General features: G+C 55.2%; 1 protein-coding gene across 3 annotated transcripts in view; it reads right to left on the bottom strand.

Moving 5' to 3' along the window:
- Window positions 1–7,312: 7,312 nt before the first annotated feature.
- The window catches only part of STK35 (serine/threonine kinase 35), a 32,268-nt gene continuing 19,236 nt past the window's right edge, over window positions 7,313–20,344 (bottom strand). For 2 of the 3 annotated variants that reach the window (XM_075563887.1, XM_075563886.1), the window contains one exon: window positions 7,313–7,450. The gene's annotated coding sequence lies outside the window, so the exon portion shown is untranslated. Of the gene's footprint in view, window positions 7,451–10,450; window positions 10,608–20,344 lie in introns of those variants that run through there. The other variant, XM_075563885.1, reaches the window with a different exon arrangement.

The raw sequence follows: 20,344 nt of genomic DNA, 5'->3' as shown, positions 1-20,344 counted from the left end.
AGTGGGCTGCTGAGTCTAGTAGTCCCTCAGTGCTTGCCCCAGGCTCAACGCACGGAAACAAGCCCTCGACAGCCTTTCCATTTTTCCGAGGTTCAAGGAAGGGTATTTGTGACCCCAGCGCTAGTTGTGGGCATTCAAGCTCCAGTGCCCATGCGTAAAGTGTCACTGGAACGAACACAGCCATGCCCATTTGCTTCCAAAGGAACTGCTGGGGCACTGCAGCGGCCGACAATGCCTGTACTCATTTTTTTGTTCTTTCCACAAGGCGTTTGCCAAGCTCCGGTGGTGTACTGGTGATGAGTTGGGCTGCGATCCCCATGGCTGGCAGTTCAAAACCACCGGCAGCTCCATGGAAGAAAGGCTTGGTTTTCTATTCCTATAAACAGCAGTTACAGCCTTGGAAGCCCTCTGGGGTGGGGTGGCTGTGAGTCATCTTCAACTTGATGGCAGCGAATTTGGTGTGGCTCTAGAGCAAAGACACGAAGCCCCACGGATGTGATCTACACCTGGTGCTTCTTGCTCAGATAGCTGCTCTCAACTCTACTCCTCAGGGATGGCAGGGCCTGAAACGGACTGCGAGTGAATCTCAGGGATGGAGGCAGGCAGAAGAGCTGAGTCTCAGAGCTTGGGAGCTCTGGGTTCCTGTTTTGGCTCTGCCCTCCACCTGGTATGCCTCAGAACAAGTTCCTCCCCTGGCACCGCGTTCCCAGCTGGCTCAGCATGCTCTCAGCAATCACTCGATAAATATGTATTGAATTCTGCTATGTGTAAGGTGCTGTTTGAGGAATGACTATCCATCCCTCCATCCATCCATCCCTCCATCAATACAAAGCCCTCACGGCACAATGGCTTACGTGTTAGGCTGCTAACTACAAGGCCTGCAGTTCAAATCCATCAGCTGCTCGTGGGAAAATTAAAGCATTTTACCCCTATAAACAGCTACTGTCACAGACCCCCAGACCCCAGCCTGTAAGGGCGCTGACGAGTCAGAATGGACTGGGCGGCGGAAAATGCACACACCCATGCACTTTCTGCTAATGCCAAGCGCTGACGCGTGGTAGGGAGGGGTTTAAGGTGGCCAGAAATGCTCTCTCGGGTGTCACAAGCAAAGACCTGGGTGCGAAGGCACACATTTTGGGTCTAGGGGAAAGCTAGTCCTTGGGCCCATCAGGCAAAAACACCCTGTGGGCTGAAGCAAGGCCAATAAGGCCAAGATGGCGGAGAGCAAGCGTGCAGGGAGCTGGGAAGCAGGTGGGTCTGTGCAGTGAACAGGGGAAAGGTGGAGTCCAAGTGCAGTGGAAGGCCGGCAGGGCTGAGCACCAGGGAGCGCCTGGAGCAGCTGCAGAAGGCACGGTCTCTGCTGTGCAGGGGCTGGGGCTGAGGCACGACCACAGTGGGAGTCAGGAGTTCACGTGTAGGGGCTCTGGGTCAGGCAGTAGGCTGGACTATGGCTGGTTCCTCTGGCTTCACTCCTTCCAGCAAAGTCCCTCTCCGGTTGCATCCAGGCCCCGCCTGCTGCTCCAGTCCTGGTGCCTCTGCCTAGGAGGCCAGCGTGCCATGATGATGGGCCTGACTCACAAACTCGGGGTGGGCTTAGCCCGACTGCACCATGGGTTGGAGCCGGAAAGGCCAGTGGGAGCAGGCTGCCAGGGGAAAGTCAGTCAGGGGCATGCCCTCGGCTGTGCCTGCCGCACACTGGCCAGGACTGGGCATACCGGAGCCAGCCCTAGGGCAAAGCAGACAGGAGTTGGCTGGAACGCCCACATGACAGGTAGGATTGAACAAATGGTACGGCCTCTTTGGAAGTCAGTTTGGCCGTTTCTCAAGCAGAACTGCGCTCCCACAGGACCAAGCCACCCCACTCCTGGGTGCACACCCAAGGGAAATAAAAACATAAGTCTACCCCCAAAACTTGCATACGAATATCCCTACAAGTGTTTCTGACAGCCCAGCTGGTGGGGGGGGGAGGGGGCTTGCAAACCTTATGCTCAAAGAATCTGGACACAGAAGCCAAGTCATGTTCAGATTCCGTTTATGTACAACCGCCACAAGCGGCTTGTCTTTTGAGAAAGCAGATTCTGGTTGCTTAGGGTTGGGGGGTGATGGCAGGGGGATAGGCAGGCTGCCAGGTGACTGCTAATGGGTGCAGGCTTCTCTCTGAAGTGTGAAAAGGCTCTGGGTTTAGATAGCAGTCATAGCTGCTGGAAGCCAAACTCCGGTCGTCCATTTCAAAGGGTGAATTTTATGTCAGCACAGGTGTTATCAAAGCAACTGACCTTCAGGTGCCAGGTTCCTGATCCCAGGCCCTTTGGAAAGGAGACACCTCGGGGCTGGTGTGGTCACTCTCAGGTGAGGCGGGAACCCGCATGTGCTCGTTGCCCGTTTTCCTCTCATGTTCTAGGTGCCACCCGCCTGGGTCCCTCGTGTCTCCTCAGCGAGACCCTGAGCAGCGGGCTCCATGTCAAACACCAACCCTGGTCTGTCCTGGGTTTACTGTCACTTTCCTGAGCTGACGCCGCTGGCACTAGGAGACACCAGTCCAGGAAACTAGCATTGTTGGTGCGGAGCCTTGGGTGTGCCCAGCTCAATTCAGCCGGCAGTCTCCATTCCCCTGGCCTTTAGCTCCCCGTAGGCAGAGGGGCGCGCACCAGAGACCGCACAGAGCTGGAGGACCCTGGCACAGCAAGAGCCTTGGTGGTACAGTGGATCACACACTGGGGCCGCTCACCTCAAAGGCAGCAGGTTTGAAACCACCAAGCACTGCTTAGGAGAGAGATGAGGCTTTCTACTACCTGTGCTAGCCTCGGAAACCCGGCGAGGATCACTGAAGGCCGTGAGCTTGGTTGTAGAGTTTGGAGGCCTGGGAAATGAGTGTTGGTCCGCTTTCCCCAGAGAAGCCCAGGGCTGTGCCTCCTCGTCCCTGCGAGCCCAGCACCTCGGCCTGGCTTTACCAGGTCTTCTTCCTCAGCCCATCAGGCTCAGTTCGACCTTCCGCTGCAGGGCAGGATGTCTCCCTTGAGGTTGTGCAGGCGAGTGGCTTATCATGGTCCTTAGGCCCCGAGCCTACTGCCTGCCCCCTTGGCCCGTCAGGCTACAGGACTGCAGAGGGAAGGCTCCTGCGTGCACTTCCTCACCCCTCAGAAGTGGACAGGGAGTGCCGGTCAAAGGTCACAAGGCATCTCCCAGTCTCCCCTCTCAGACAGGCGGCCTGGGCCAGGTCTGGCTTCTCCTCCTCCCTCCCACCCAGGTAGACACAAAACCACAAGACACCCGTTTGTCCAATCACATATGGCTTCTTCGTCCCCATCAAATAACTTTATTCACACAAACGTCCCTTAATTTACAAAGCCGCAGTCATTCATACACATCGGGGGATCCACAGTGTTCGAGGAACTTAAATATAGCATATGTATCATACCAACCCAAGTAAACCAAGTACAAAAAATATTCATATAAAGTTGTTCACACGTAGGTCCTAGATTACCAGCTTCTGTGCAAAAAAAAAAAAATCATGGGAAGAATGAACTAGTATCTGAAACTAACCTTGAGCCTGGGTTAAAACCTCCCAACCTCCCTCGACCAGCTATGTGGGTCCCACACACGTCGTGAAAGTCGCTGGAGCAGACTGCTGCTGACCGCAAGAGGAGCCCCTGGGCAGGGCGGATGCCAAGTGTCCGGGCAGGAGACTCCCTCCCTTCTGTTCTGGCCCGGGAACCACAGGACAGGCCGCTGACAGCCATGTTGGTGCTAAGGGGCTCACCTCCAAAAACAGCCAGGATCCTAGTGTCGCACTTATTGGTTCTCTTTTGGGGGCCCCTCTCCAGACATGTCCCCCTACTCCAGAGCTTGAAGGGGGGCATGGACTGAGCTACAGCCCACCTGGGAGCCTGGTGGAGGCAGTAAACTGCCTCAAACTCAGTGCCCAGAAGCCAGCTTCCCGAAGGTTCCGAGCAGCTGTCTGGAGGCTGCCAGGCCAGGCTAGGATGGGGAAACGGAGGCGGGGTGACAATCCAAGAGACCGAGTGCTCTGAGTAAGAGCCAAGGGTGCCCGCAGATGTGGGGGGAGGGGGAATGTGAGCAGGATCGGTGGAGGAGGATGCCCTTGGGTGGGGGCTGGAAGCCCAGACAGCTTGGGGTGAGGCGAGGGTGGAATGTCAGGGTCCCTTCCTGAGGGGAGCAACCGCCCGGCCAACTCCGGCTTTTCTGAGCCTCCACAAGAGACCTCAAGGTTGAAACCCAGACATCCGTTCTGAGAAGACACTTCCTAAAAATGGTAAATGGTCAAAAGCACAAAAAAGAAAAAAAGATTCCCACAATGCCAGTTCTTTCTTTTCCTCATGGAAGAAAGCAAAAGTAATCACCTTATTGCTCCACATACTGGTTTTTCTAGGAGACAACTGATATGTTAAGAGGCTGGGAATCTGGATGGGGGAAATGGCCCAGGCAGGGAATGTCCAGGGCAGGAAGGTTGGCCGTGTGAAAGGGTGAGTGGTCCTTAGCACCACGGGTTCAGGGCAGCGAGCAGAGGGCAGGCCGTGGCACCCCAGGCAGTCCTGTCCAGAGTGTGAGACTCTGGCTTACGGTACGCGATTGGGCACACTTCCCGGGCTGTAAACGGGGTTATTTCTTTAGTAAACATGTAACACACGCTCTCAGAAGGGGGTCCTGGGCAAACCTCACCTAGGTGGTGATGCAGAACACCCCTTCTCCTGCCCCGAGGCCTGTGGGATGAGAAGAGGCTCTGACCTTAGGCCCCGAGGACCCCGCTGGAGCCAGACTTGACGGGACCGACTCCAGCATCCTCCAGGCTGGAAAGAGTGCAGTTTCTCTGGCCCGGGCTAACGCTGCTAGGCGGTGCAGAGACGGAGTCTGACTCCAGCCCTCAGGAAGTTACAGGTGGAAACCAGCTCCCCCTGCCCCCAGGGCAGTCCTTCCCACACGGCGGGATCATGCAAGTGACCAAGAGAATGGGGATGGAGGCCACACACTTGCAACGGGGCCTGGCCAGGGAGAACAATGATATATATAAGGCACTGTGATTGGTCCTACAGCTTCTGCTTCAAGAACCCCATGCCACCCTTCCCACAGGTCCATGAAGAGGAGAACTGGCAGCTCGTGGCTTGGAGGCTCCTAACTAAAACACTGACAGGCCAACGAACTTGGTGGCACTGAGATGATGCCCCAGAGCTGCTGCCAAGCCTGGGGCCTCGGGGGTGGGGGTTGGGGATGGGAGGGAAGGCAAACAACAGTGAGAGGAGGCTGAGCCACAATGGGGTCAAAAGTGGCCGTACAGGCGCCCCCTGGGCTAACCCGGGGCTTATCCACTGATTGGGGGTGGGGTGGGGCAGCCAGCCCCAACTTAGAGCTGACACTGGCTAAAAGTGTCTGTCTGTGAGGTGAACTGAAAAGAGATGGCTGGAAAGGAGAACAGAGGAGAGGAGAGGCAAGCACTTGGGCCAAAAGAGCTGGCCCTTTATTGGGCTAGCGGATGAACCTGGGGAGCAGTGTGGGAGAAGCAGGAAGAAAGAACCGTGGGGTTGCTCCAGGGCCTCGGTGCCCTGCAGGGGGAAGGCAAGCCCAGGACAAGAGGCCTGTTTTAGACTTGAGCCCTCACGGGGGGGGGGGGGGGGGGGGGGGGCACTGGTCAGGGGCTGCAGGCAGGCAGAGCTGGGGAGGCCAAGTGTAGGGACTCATGTGCAGAGCCAGCTGCCCCCAAGGGGAAGGAAGCTAGACTGCAGTCAGGGGTGCCACTGCTGCAGTCCCCCCAGCAGGTACCCTGCAGGGCACAGCCAGAAGGGCTCTTTCCCCAGCAAACAGGCTGGGTAGGTCTCAGGCAGGAAGGGGAAGGGCCTGGTGATGCCCTCGCCTGCTGGATTCCCCTTCATGGCAGCCAAGGGCGAGAAACCATGGGAGGAAGCAGCCCCGGTGCTGGAGGGACTGGAGGGGAGAACCACTGCAGGTGTGGGCCACTCCCAAATTCCTGGAGCCAAAGGACTCCATCACCAAGGAACGCAAGCAAATGTCCTCCACCCCTGTGCTCGTTCGGGCAAAACAGAGACCAACACCAAAGAACAGGCCCTTCCCTGTCCCCCAGAGGCTCTTCCCTCTCTGGACATAATGGCAGCCTCTGGGTCGCCAGACTCGCATCCAGAGAGGCACACAATGGAAGTGGCTCCCATCTCCTACAAGGTTCAGAGGAGAAGCAAAGGCCCCACGGAAAAGTCACAGGAGTCCTGATAGGGAGCACAAGAAAAGCGACACAGACAGGAGAGGGGGTGGTGGTGGTGAAGGTCACGGCCAGGAGGGTTACAGGGTGGAGAGTTCTTATATGCAAGACCTGGGTACGACGATCCCGAGTCTACTGAGTCTCAACAGACGCGCCCAGCTCACAGCAGACACGTCCCTGGAGGGGCAGGCACCCAGCAGAAATCCCTGGGGGCTGCGGGGGATGGTACCTGTGCTACATCTATGGGCACAGGCACCCCTTAACTGCACAGAGGAAGAGACGGGCAGCCAGCTCCAGATACCCTGTTATTATGGCAACGGTCACCCCTGGGTCTTAGCACTGAGGCCGTCTCTGCTCCAGCCAGGACCCTTGGTGCACACCCCTCGGAGGAAGACCTCAAAGCAGTGATGGATGCCCACTGAAGACCCCGCTGTGTCCCCGACAGAGGTTTGGCACAACAGACTTTTCTGGGGGTCTTCCTCAGGAGGAAGAACTTTAGGAAAAAGCAGAGCTGAAGGCAGTGGGGAGGAGGCAACTCAACTACAAGGCTACTGGGCATCGCCCACCTGCCCGGCTGCAAAGGGCGGAGAGGCCCGGCTGCAGCTCCCAGGGAACACACTGCGCCGCGCAGAGCTGCCTGCTCTAATCCTCTCGGCCAAGCCCCGCGGGCTTCTTCCAGATGGTTCTTTGCTTCTGCTCATCTCCAAGGCCCAAGGGCGAGCGGTGGCATCCGGAAGGCAGGTGGCCCTGAAGCCTCCCTAATCTTCAAACCCTGCCGTTCCAGGCGGAATCTTCCAATTCCCTCTGGAGACGAGAGGCTGGGCCCTTCTTCAGAGAATCCAGGTGTTGTATTAATAAGTAGAACCGAGAGGTGGGTGAAAGAAAGTAAAAGGAGCAGGTAGGGCAAAAACAAAAAGCTCCCGGCCCCTTATAAAAATGAACGTATGCTTTGTCCGTATTAAATCGCTCTTAAGAGAGATCGGTGCTTGTGCACAGCATGGCTCCCTGCTCTTCTGAAGTCACCACTAGTTTTTTAAGATGGGGGAGGACCCACACAAACAAACCAAAAGAGGAAACTGAAAAGGGGGGAGGGGCATCCAACCAAGAGCTTCACATTGCCGGAGATCCAGGTGTCAGGAGATCGCCAACTAGCCACGCCGCCCCCCGTGGGCTCTGCTCCTGGCGAGCTGCGCTGAGCCTGCAGGTCCCGAGGCTGACATCCACCTGGAAGACACAAGGCAGCAGGCAGTGGGCATTGGCTCTGTGGGTGTGGAGGCACCTCCTGCAGAAGGCGCTGGCATTTCACAAGTTAGACCCCAAGGGTGGGCTGGGGGCTGGGGACTATGTCGGTGGGGTAGTCCTCTAGATATGGATGTGGCTGAAGTTTCACTTTAGCCTCCATCACTCTGAATCCTGACACGATTCCCACTTCTCCGATACGGAAGCCAAGGCACAGACTTGGCTACCTGCCCAGGGTCACATCAACTAATAAACAAAGCCTGGCTGGGCACCCAGGCATGCTGGCTTGGGCCACAAATCCCACCAGGAACTCACCGCCAGCCCTCTGACAGCTCTGCTGCAGACACACAGGACCATGTAGGATGTCCCCCCACAGGCCTCGCCAGCCTGGCTTCCACTCCTCCCCTGAGGCCGCCCCCACACAGCTTGCTGACCATACTTACACATCACAGCGGAAGGCTTACCGATCCCATTTCAGAGGCGAGAAGGGAGGGAGGGGCTCAGACACGTCACTCTCAGGACTCCAAGAACCTGAACCGGGTGACTTCCTAAGACCTTCCGAGGGGCCAATTCGCCCCGAGCCCCGCAGGCCGGGGCAGCCTTGGATGCAGGGTCAGGGCCCTGGGGGCTGACGGCTGGGGTGCATGCCCTTCCTCTCCCCCAGCGAGGGTGTGGTTGGGCTTCAGGATGGGAGCGAGCTCCCCAGGCAGCATCAGAGGGTTCACAGGCAGGCCCAGCCACTTGACTGTGGCGGGTCTAAACCCTTGGCTCCCAGTCTCTTCACATTGGCCTACCTCACCCTTTGGCTAGTGCCTGGCCCAATCAGTCTCAGCTAAGATTGGAGAGGAACCTCCAAGTAGCATCCCTTTCGGGGACCTATTCTCCTAGAGGCCTAGCCTATAAGAAGTGGGAGAAACTGACTGGTCAGGACCAGACTCCACTCCCTGCCCAGGCTTGTCCAATCTGGGTTACCTGGTTAAGAGCACTGTTCTGTGCAGGGTGGGACCCCTGCCCCCAGGATTGAAACGCTTCATCCCAGCTGTCCCAGGGAATCATCTGCGTTTTCCAATGTCTGCTCCCACCCTGCATAACTCTACTACACAAGGTGTTTGATCCCCCAGTACAGCTTCAGGGCCCTGTAAGAACTTCATTTAGACTGGTGGGCAGTTCTGTTATCAGTCCCAAAGCCTCCCCTGTCTCTGAGGGGGCCAGGAACCTAAGACAGGGAATCCAGTAAGAAAAATACACCAGTCAGGCCCAGCTGGCATCCACACAGGGCTGCTGGGGTCTCATACTGCTAACAGCACCCAGTGCAACTCAAGAAAGGAGCCGCTCTTGAGATCGCCAGAGTAAGGCAAAGGCCTCCCCAGGGTGAGGTGCGTCAGTCACAAGAGCACTTGGATCAGTCCTTACTAGACCACTAGTCCTGGACAAGTTGCAGCGAACTGCTCAGTTCGGGGGAACTGCCTAAATGGATCATGGCATGGCTGCACAGCACAATAACCCTACGCAGCCTCTAGAACGATGTTAATGAGAACACCCTCTCCATCACGGGGCGAAGGGGGCTACAGCGCCCTGTGCTCCCTCTGACCTCTCCTAAGCTGGCTATAATGGACCACCCTCTGCCAGTGGCAGAGGAGGCTGTGACAGGGAGCCGGGAATCTAGTGCGTTCTGTGCAAGTCCACTCCCTAAGGGCTGGCTCATTCCTGGTGTGGCACCCAGCCTCACCAGACTGAAGCAGAGTGACGTATGCGTAGGCTATAGCCTCAGCCCATGGTGTGAAGATGCTTCTGGGTGCTGGGCACTGCTCTAGAGCTGTGCCATCTTACTTGGCAGTACTACCCACATGCGATTGCTCGGAGAGAGAAATTCAGTTTCTCAGCCATGAAAGCTGCATTTCCAGAGAACAGAAGTCTCATGCCTACAGGCCCTGGGCACTGCGGGTCTGAAATTTAGCTCTCAGGGCTAATGCTGCCCTGTGGTGCCATTCAGTGTCCCCACCCCTGCCCTGTGAATGAAGAGCTGGCCACAATGGGAGCCTCTGCTTCCAGAGCCACACGCTCCACTGCCACTGCCCTATGCACTTAGGGAAGCCAGAGGGCAGAATGACTGCATCCAATCGAAGGCTTCCATTTGACTGATGGGAAAGTGGGGGCCCCAAGTTGGAAGTGACCTGGCCCAACCTCACAAAGTGACAATACCGGCACTCAGGCAGTATCCCTTCTCTGAGATGGTCCTTCTGTGGCCTGAAATGAGCCATTCTGGCCCAGCCACCTCTTCACTGTACCTCTGCTGAGAAAGGACTGCTTAGCTTGTTCAACGTGCTCAGCTCTTGGAGAGCTAATCTGGCTGGTCCCCAGGAGAGGCAGTGCATACAGTGATACTGGACAATGAATGTACTTCCTGCCTGCCTCAGTCTGCACCTAGAAGCAGTGGGGTCTGAAAAGCACCTGGCCCGAGACAGGTAAAAACATACTGCCATGAGCCCCTCCCCTAGCATTTCCACAGGGCGTGGGGAGAGGGGGATCTCTAACTGCCAGGTCAGGCGCCTGCAAACACGGCAGAGGTGTTTAAAAAGTGGCAAAAACGCCTGGAATCTGTGTAGACCTACAGACCCCTAAATCACACTTGGAAAAGGAACTTAAGCAGTAAGCCTGTGTGTGCAAAGAACGTCATGAATAAAGATGTTTACCGAAAGTAGTATTTCAATTATGAGGGCAAGAGCCCTTAAGCCCCCAAACAAAACTGTGATAGGCCTACGGGCTCCATGGCGGCCAGCTGAGGCAGCCGCACCTGCAGTGCGTGGAGCACGCAGGCTGTGACGCGCGGAGGCCCCAGCCTGGTCATGCTCGTGTGCAAACCCCACGGGCCCAGGTGCAGGAAAACCTGGCCTGACATACATGAAAATGTTGGGCTTGTCCAAGACAGCGATTTTCCTCCTCCCCCACCTCCCTCGGGATTTTTTATATTGAACACACACCACATAAATGCTTTAATTTTTAATGGAAATATATATATACATGTTTTAAAGAAGAAGAAAATGGGCAGTCCTGGCAGGTCCCTGGAGTAGCCGTCTGAGATCAGAACCAGTTCTAACCTGGACTTCTCCACCCTCAGTGGACACTGGAGAATCCTCCACACCTGTCAAAAAAGAGGTTTGATGTGTCATTCTCTCCCACACGGCCCGGTTGAGGTGTGGCCCGGTGTCTGGAAGGGGGCGGTGGGCGGTGGGGGGGGGGAGAGAGGACAGAGGGAGGGCAGTGAAGGCCCAGAAGAGGTGGTTTCTGGATGCATGGAGCACGCAGGAATTCTCCAACCCAGCTACCCCTGCTGACCCTCAACAGAAACTCACTGGGGAGTCTGGCGCCCCAGACTTGGATCTGGGGAAACGCCATCACCACAAACACATCACAGCCACCTCACTCTAGCTGGGTCACATGCCCAGCGCTTCTCCAACCCCAAGCCTTGAGGACATCAGGTGGAGCCAAGTGAAGATTGGGGGCAGAGGAGATGGCAGAAAGGCAGGTCTCACCACTCAAGACCTGTGAAAAGTCTAAGGAATCCTCCACACTCACGTGTGATCTGCTAAAAAACATCCTTGGGCCCACCATAATCTTTCCTACTCTCCTCTAGGGGCCATGCTGGCATAGCAGCTACACACTGGCCTGCTAGCCACAGGGCCAGCAGTTCGAAACCACCAGCCCACTATGAGGGGCAAAGAGAGAGACTTTTTGCTCTCCTAAAGATTACATCTCAGGAAACCATTGGGGGTGGGGGTGATTTCTGCCTTGTCCTATAGGGTGGCCATGAGCTGGCATGGACTCGATGGCCCTCCTGGTAGGACTCAGCCTGAAGACAAGCTCTAAGGCAGCAGTTGAAAGGCAGAGCCAGCAGGAGGCGGAGGTTCTGGGGGACAGAATCCCTTGCTGACATAAACGAGTGGAAAAGAATGTGACGCCAAAGGTCATTCTCCACCCATCTTCTTGGCACTCTCTCCCAAGACAGCAGCCTGTAATGACCACTACAACCCCAGGGTCCCTTGCCAGGAAGGAGAGCTGACATTTCCCACAGGCTCCTCCACCCTCCAGGGCTGCCACAGGCTGGGGCCCTCCTGGTCGTCAGCATATCCCTTAGCTTTGGGGTTCCTCCCCACCTTTCACAGGGCCTGAAGGCCCAGAACTTCACAGAAGAACATTGGGGAGAGGGGGTGGGGATGTAACCAGGGGCAGCAATGACATGGAGCAGCTGCCCCTCCCAAGTCTTTGCTATAAACAGTGAATGGCTAGGCCCCAGCCCTGGGGGCCCTCCAGCCCACTGTGCTTTGTCCCCGCTCCTTGACTGCCCCTGCTCTGGCTGGTCTGCCTGGTGACCAGCTTCAACCGACCCCCCCTCCCCAGAGACCCCCTGCTGCCGCTGGGCACCATGAGACAGGAGGCATGATGGTGGACTCGCCCTTCCTCAGCGCGCTATTTGCCCACTTTTACCAGAGAAACAGCCCGAAGGTGAGCAGGTAGCCCCACAACGCAGGGCGTTTCCAACCACACTGCCAAAGCTCTCCACCGTGGCGGTCTTTGTCTAGTGCTTCCAGAGCTGCAAGACCACCTGTGCCACCCCTACCAAAAGCCGTCTGGCCCCACCTCCTCACACACACTTCTACGTGTCTGTGCCTCCAAGACACGGCCTGGGCTCGCCTGGGGACCGCAGGGGAGGGTCCTGCCAGCTGGCACAGGAGGTGTGTGCGTCCACTGCTTCAGTTTACCCCAAGCGGGAGGCAGGAACAGTCAGGGCCCATGCTCAGAGGGGGCACACAGGGAACAGGGATGAAAATGCAGGCTGGCTCACTCCAAAGCCCCTCCTTGTGGCAGGGAAGTTTGTAATGTCAAATCCTTTCCTGGAGAGACATCAAGAGCTTACGTGGAGCTTTAAACCCATCTAATCCCTTCACTTACAAAGGGATTCGCTCAGCGTGCGGCTCCTGATAGGCAGGCTTGGGCTAGGTACTTGGGCACAGGTCTGGTACCCAGGGAACACGGGGATGTGGTGCCAGCCAGGCCGTCAGCAGCCTTCCAGCAATGGCTTCTCAGCCAGCCAAGCAGTTGGAGACCAGGGCGCCAGCTTGTTTCCATTAATCCCATTAGCAGCCCCAAGAGCAACAGTTAGGGGAGTGGAGGGGGGGAGCAAGGACAGGAGGGCAAGCAGCCCCCCACTGCCCCTCTTCCCCTGCCCCCGCCCCCAGAGAAAGGCAACCTGGGTGAGGACGAAGGAGTATGCCTGACTGTGAAATCAAGGTTTCTCTGCTTTGCTGGTGCAAAAGGCTCTTTGAAGTAATGACAATGAAAGTAAATGAGGGTAGATTACAAATTCAGCCCTCAGCAGCAACAGCAAAAGGAACGGGCCCACTGGGCAACGGGGCACCACAACACACACGCGCAGGAGCAAAGGAAGTGTGCTTCCATAGACAGGTGTCCACCGTAAGCATGCCAGGACACAGAAGGTTCGACACAAACCACATCTCCTCTACACCCTGAATGGTGATGAGGTTCTCCCCACTCGTGACTGACTGGCTGAGTGGTGTTTTCAGCCTTTGAGTCCTTGGGAGCAGGCTGCCAAAATGCTAGTGTTAAAGGCACCCAAATACCAGTCACTAGGCACGACAGAAGCTGCTGAGACTGGAGGCTTCCCTGGCCTTGGAGCCCGGTGAAGGCTGGGCTGCACCTGAGTTAGTGTTCCCTAAACACCTTAGCTTTTCCGCAGGTATTGGGGAGGGGGAGGGCGTGTGGAGACCCAAGACAAACTAAGGGGAATTGCTTGTTTCTAGAAAGAGTCCCAGTAATTGGTAGGCAACTATGTGGGTCCCTAATCCCTTCCTCGGCTTATTAAAGTGTGGGGATAGAATTAAAGCTGCCGGCGTCCTCAATTGGTCCCCAAAGAGACTGAGGTTCAGCTGTGGCTGCTGTGATTAGCAGAGAGAGGACTCGAGGGACAGGCTGGGGAGCTGTGAGAGCTATCCTGAAGGACCAGGAAAAAAGATGGCTAAAGGGCTGCTCCTGGCGAAAGGGGAAAGGTCACGCTCCCAGATGCGGTCCGGACAGTTTGTGGTTACAAGAGGAGAAACTCAAGCAAGGTGGGGCCCACAAAGCAGACTGGGCCCACGGGGTGACCAGATGAAACGCAGGCACTTGTGGTTACGGCGAGTGGCCCAAAGCCCAGCATGCTGAGAGGAACTCACCAGGGGCCCTTGCTAAGGGGTTTGGAGATGGCTTGGGGAAAAGAGGGGTAATCCAAATTGTTAGTGTGAAGTGAATGATTAGCCTTCGAGGATTTGGCAAAAACAAGCTAAATAACAGGGTGAGGACAAGACACCCAATACCCGGCTGCCAGTTACTGAAGTCCCACGGTGCGCTTGGAATTGCACTGAATGGGGTCTACTTGAATGCACTGAGTCTTCAGAAGAATGTGCACTGGGCAGGACCACTGGCACTGCCCAGTCCAAGAGACAGGGCCCCAGTGAAGTTAGGTGGCATTGCCCAGTCACTCAGCTGGTAATGGCCAGAGCTGCAATTTGAACCCAAGACAATCAGGTTCAAAAGCAGACTCCCTCCCTCCTCCACAAAGGTCCACGCCCGCCCATGTGGAGCCCCCAGGTTTCCAATCAGCTGCCCCACTGTTGCTCATCTTCCTTCACAAGCTCAGAAGGCAGAAGTGCAGAGTCTCCCCTTCTTATAAACACGTGCGGCGTGTTGCCATCTCCCTGACACTGTCACCTCCTCATCACCTAAAGTACTGTCTTGCACACATTCTCATTCACTCTCACTCTGTTTGCGGATGAAGTTCATTAGACTGGCTGACAGTCACGGCTCTTCGACATTTCGCACCTGGAGCTCTTTAACTTTCGCTGTACATGAGGCAGCCCAATGGCACACACTCCCCCCCAACTTCCACTGTCCAGTCTTCGCTCCTGCTCGGCCCGCCGCTTAGACTTCCTCCCCACGGTCCTCTCTTCGGAGTCACACCTTACTCACTCCAACAAAACACCAACCCTGAGTGGCAAGTGCATGAAACTATGTACACCTTCGTACCAATCTGATGGCAACAGGCTTGGTTTTTTCAATGCACCTGCTAATACGACCTTTTCAGTTGGCAAGTTTGTGAGCACCAGAGTTCTAGTCCTTGAGCTGGCATTTGGCAGCTGTGTGGCCTACGGCAAACCACTCTCTGCAGGGTGAGGGAGGAGGGGGAGGTGGAGGTGTAGGTGTGTGTGTGTGTTGGATGAGACGCCCAGGAGGCAGGAACACGTGCCTGGGAGAGTTTAACCAGAAAATAAACAGGCTGAAGAGTAATCAGTCTGGCAAACAGCGCATGCTCAGTACTGTGTGGTGCCGGACACAGGTAGTGCAAGATCCCCCCGCCCCATGTCTTACAACGACTCACAGCAGGCAGCCAACAGGCTCTTGTTGAGGTGAGTGCAGGGAGAGGAGACACACACAGACACCTAGTGACCTAGAATCACCTGGCTTCCCGGGCAGGGGAATAATGGGACCAGCTTGCACCCAAAGGCTCAAACCATGGTGGGAGAGGCCAGCTGCAATGCTGACTTACAGCCGCCACCCCGCCACCCATCCTGCTGGGCGGACGTCAAGTTAGGGTGGACCATTTCCTCAGTTCTCGTCCCTGAGAACTTAGAAACCAGAAGTGGGGAGAAAGACCAGAGACCTTCTCTCCCAGCCTCTGTCCCTACACTACTACATTCCTTAGCCCAAAACAGAATTCCCCAATTTACGGATGAAAACAGTCTTCAAGTTAATTGTCAGCAATGCCCCATCAGATGTTATATAAGGAGGTAGACCCTGAAGGAGAGTCAACTGCCAGGTGAGGAAGCTGGTCTTTGGCAGAACCACCAGGCTGCCCGGGTGACAGGTTTTCAGCTCTAAGAAACACACAACGGACAGCAAAAACACCTTGCCATGTTCTGGAGACACAACATAGCGGCGACGTGTGTAAGCCAACAATTGGGCACCTGATGAGAAGCTGAATACAAGGGGAGAACACAACAGGCCGGATCCAGAGGGAGAGTAAGGCCCAAGGTCCAAGCAGGTGCTTACACTCAGAACACACAGAACTTGCACAAAGGCTGCTCGTGAACCGAGTCACCAGCTGAACACACAGACCGCCACTCACGCCTGGTTACCAATACCAGTATGCTGAATAGCGTGCACCTTTTAAGTGCCTTGCATACAAGGTACATTTCTGCCATCTACCACTCACTCAGTGACTCAAGTCACAGATAAAGGAGTCATCCTGGGCTTCAGTCCTTCCTCCCTAATGTCAGCCATCTAGCTGCAAGCCCTTCAGGTCTCCAGGCTGTACCTGGAATTCCTCGACTTTGGCCCATCTCCAGTGTCAGCCACCCTCACATGGGTAGCCGTCTCCCAGCTTCGAGTCCATTCTCCTAGGCACCAAGCAGTGAGAACCACTGTTTAGAAGTGTAAACAGGATTGTAAGCCTGGCTCCATCCAAACCCTGATCCTCTTGGACTCCTCTCATTGCACCCCCCCCCCCTCTCATCCCTTGGTCCCCTCTGAAGGGCGTGTACGGCTGGCCTTCATCCTTCTGGGAAGTTTCACTATCACTCAGAAAGACTGTTTCACTGGCCACAACGGGCAGGGCCACATGATCGGCTATTTCCTTTATTATTTTCCTACTGAGCATGTACCTGCAGTATTATATGTCTCTCAGGATACAGAGGTGGGCAATCAAAATTAAGAGAAAACAAAACCCAACTACAATGTGCACTGTCAGGTGTTTTTCTATTGACTGGGGAGGGTGGAAGTACATGAACCTGCACACAGCAAGATGCTAACCCCAGCTTCATCGTCAGGTGTGCCTCTGTGTGCAGACAACGGGGTCCTTTGGGTACCTAGATTTTCTGGATACGGATACCCTGGCCCAGAGGCGCTAGTCGATGCTGGAAGATAGCCAGGATTATAACCTTGTAGGCTCTCTGGCCCTTGTGGCTTATCTCCAATGTTTCTGAAGGTAAGAAGGAAGGGTAAGGTGGAGATGTGTGTGTCAACAGCCAGGAGCTGGATGGAGGTGGCCTGTGTTGGCGAGGGCACTGCTCAAAATGAAGTGGCTCGGTGTAACGTGGCAGCAGGCCTGCCTGTTCACCCCGCCCCGCCCACTTCAGGGGCCATAACACACACGTTTCTACTAACTTCTCGGATGCAGATGGCACTGGTGGTCTGAGGACCCCAGAAGTGCTGTGCTGGGCTTTCTCATTGCCATTGTGTGAGTCATAGAGAGGGGCCACGGCCTCGTGAGGAGAGGAGGAGTGTGGTTACAGCTTGGCGAGAACTTCAAGGGGACAGGTAGCATCCTGATGGTCTAGGAACAAACGATTTGCCACAGCAAGATATGAATGAAGCTAAACTCTGTCCAGGGGCATGTAATTAGACTGCAGATTCCGAATACACCACTCCCCGCCCCAAATCTAAGTCTGCCGATGGTACCAATAGCGCAAAGCTAGTTCAATGAAATTCTAGACTAAAAAAACCAGGCAAAGGCCACCCAGCCAATGGCCTTTCTGGTCCGTCGTCATTCTCTGGGTGGAGGATTTTGGCAGGGAAAATCCGGGGACACAGGATACTTGCTGCACCTCACTGGTTTCTTGCTGGAACTTAATGCTCTGTCTTGAACTTGTCCAAACCTCATCCGAAAGGTGACACGTGCCTTTTAAAAGTTGGTGATTTCCCGGGAAAGCATATGCTGGATGAGCTGAAGCTCATGGTGTGGGCCGCCAGATTTCCCTGTGACAGCTCTGAAGTTGTGGTGACAGGACAAGGCAGCACAAGCACTGTGCATCCCTACCTAACCCGTTTGAGAGTTGATAGCGGGGCACCAGAAACGAGAAAGCCCAGAAATCCAATCTTCACACCAGCCTATCCTAAATCTAAGTAAGAAGAGGCGCCTAAGAAAAAGTAGGGCAGCTCCCCAGCAAAGAATAAGGAAGGATTCAGACACTGAGGTCGTCAGTCATTAGACGGAGACGGGGACGGGACAAGAGATCACTGAACTAGTGAAGGCCGTGGCCGCAGCTGGATTTCAGGTTGGGCCGTTGGCCTCGGCCCTGCAACCATTTATTTCAGAGGTGAAAACCACCCTTGTTGTCTGTCTGGGGTGTGGTCCAGTCACTCACACTCATCCCTGCTGCCCCATGCATACCAAGGGCTCGCTCCTTCTAAACAGTCATCATGTCCAAGTAGGCAATCTGGTTACTAACAACAAGTGAGTCTGCTTGTGACTTTGTGTTCTCTCCCTGTCTGGTACAAGGCTGGGCCGGACGAGCAGAGCCCATGCAATCTGCCAAAATCTGACAGCACCAGCCTCCCTCCCAATCCGGGCCCGAGATCCCAGCTTTCTGGGAGGGCATGCCTGAGACATGTCTGAAAGAAAGCGGGCAAGGAAAAACAAAAGGGGGAGATTTGTAAGAGTTCATCTCCAGCCCCCTCCATCATCACTGGAAAACTACAATCAACACAACACGCTGAAGCCAGCTCACCTCCCTGTTTACTGTTAGGGGTACCAAGCTTCTGAACTACGAGAACCCGACATTCTCATTTGTAAAATGACCTCCCCAGGCCCCCACAGCAAGGCCCCCTTTGCAGCCTGCGAAGTGGAGGCCCGTTCGTCTTGCTCACTGTAGCCCACGGTGTGCCTGGGCAGCCCCCATCCATTCCTCTCAAGTCCCTGGCCATCGCTTTCTTTTACAAAGAAACAAAATACAAAATCCTGACCGTGCACGATGCAGGCTGAGTTATAGCTCTCCCCTGGCACCTCTAACTGAAAGCGAAATTCCTTTAAAGTTGGGGAAATTCACTGCAGTGTTTTATGGTATTGATTCATTTTAAACTTGCCTGGCAGTTTTAAGGCCTGCCATGCCTCTGAATCCAGGACATTCTGAGAGGCCTCCTTGCCCTTCCAGTTTGAAACATTGCTGAGGACTGGCTGATGGTGGAGACCAAACAAGGGGCGGGGGCGAGAACGCCGCTTCCCCAGCTGGTCAACGCATAACCGCACCGGTGTCCCCATATCACGTCCAGGTGGGAGTTTCCCCACTCGAACAGCACCCTTTCCCTTCAATAACTGAGGGTCCTGCATCACAGGCCTGAATATGCCAAGTGGGTGTCTGGTAAAATCTCACTTAACAGGCTTTCGAAACAAAAACCCAACTCTCTGCCTTCAAATCCCGGCCGACTCCTAACAACCCTATTGGACAGGGTCGAACTGGCCACATGAGTTCCTAGACTAACTCTCTACAGTGCGGGTGACAGACCAGCTGTCCCGCATCAAGCTGCATCTGAAATGAGGCGTGCGGATGACAGAAAAAAAAAAGAGACGTGTACAAAGCATGGGATTGGGAGGACAACAGTCTCATGGACTGAAGCACCGAGTATATTCAAAGCTTGGTTTTTATACTCCTCTTACAAGGGAATGGTTACAAAGTAAACATGAAAGCACTTGCTCTACAGACCTTCTGAAGCTCTCCTCCATGAAAGACTTTACTTAACTCGGCCCCTGCCGAACCTGAATACTGACAGCACTGCATTCTACGATAAGCACGTGACACGCAGGGTTTAAAAGACTCTTAAAGAGGTCATGAGCAACCAGTTATCTCACACTGCTTTTAGCTGCAAGGTAAACAGAGGCACAGGGGACTAATTAGTCACCCACCAATTAACACCTTGACCAGCCGACCTCCTACACTACAGATGTAGGAAAAAGCCCCATCTTGCTCCGTTGAAGCAGCTGGTGGTTTTGAACTGCTGACCTTGCAAGTGGCAGCGGCCCATGGTGTAAGGCACTACAACACCGAGGCTCCTTGCCTTTAAGAACCAGGCCCAAACACCGTCTCCTCCTTGAAGCATTCTTCCAGACTGTGCCCTTCCTCTTGGGACTCAGGCTTCTCTTGTCTACCTGTACCTCACCCGAGCCCCAAGTTATCACTAAGGAACTCCACGTCTCATTCTCACTGTTGACCTTGGGAGACAACACTGGGGTCTGAGCTAGCGCCCCCACTACCAATGGGCACAGCCTGTCTGCCAGGAGGGCTTCTTGCTCACCAGACCCCAACACAGAGCTGCCAGCAGCGAGGCACCAACGACTTCTCCAGGACTGAAGGTTTGGAACCCAGCTCCAGTTGGAATTCGAAGAATGAACTGGAAGTGTTGGCAGGGACAAACAGCCCTGCTTGTGGCTCTCCCCTCCAGGTGACATTAGTTGGGAAAGGGCTTCTGCCTGGGTACCTGGGCTGCCGACCCCATGATCCTATCTGCAATGCCCCTGGCTGCAGCGCCTGGCTGGTGGGGTCCGGGCTGGGTGGGTCTGTTTGGGTCACCTCCCTCCTTTTGGTCATGTGGATGCCTCCCAATCCCGGCACTGCCTCACCTGCCATTTCTTGGCACCTGAAGATAGACCCTCCAGGCTCACCCATCCCACGAAGCAGAGGGTGGGGTCTGCTGCAGTCACCAAACTGTGAAGGACACCCACAGGCAGCAATGCACTTACACGGGAAGGGCCACCTTGCCACACTACAGGCCTGGCAGGAGAAAGCCGGGGGGGGGGGAGTCCCAAAAGAGTAGACTGCCCAGTCAGAAAGGCGGTTGTTTTAAACCCTGTTTCTTCATCTGCATCATGAGGGCAAATCACAGATGATGTCAGACAACATCTACCAGGTGCTTAAAGTGGGTTTAATGTTGATGTCTGCGTCTGGTGGGGGTAGGGGGGGACAACTGTTTCGTAACCGCTGGCTGTGCTCCCAGCTGTGTGATTACAAGAGCCATTTGATGTGCCCACAGGGCCTCTTCTCAGCAGGATGCGGA

Source organism: Tenrec ecaudatus, chromosome 12, assembly GCF_050624435.1.
Source record: "Tenrec ecaudatus isolate mTenEca1 chromosome 12, mTenEca1.hap1, whole genome shotgun sequence".
Taxonomy (NCBI): domain Eukaryota; kingdom Metazoa; phylum Chordata; class Mammalia; order Afrosoricida; family Tenrecidae; genus Tenrec; species Tenrec ecaudatus.
The sequence above is the reverse complement of the archived record's forward strand: the minus strand, read 5'-3'. Positions and strand labels throughout refer to the sequence as shown.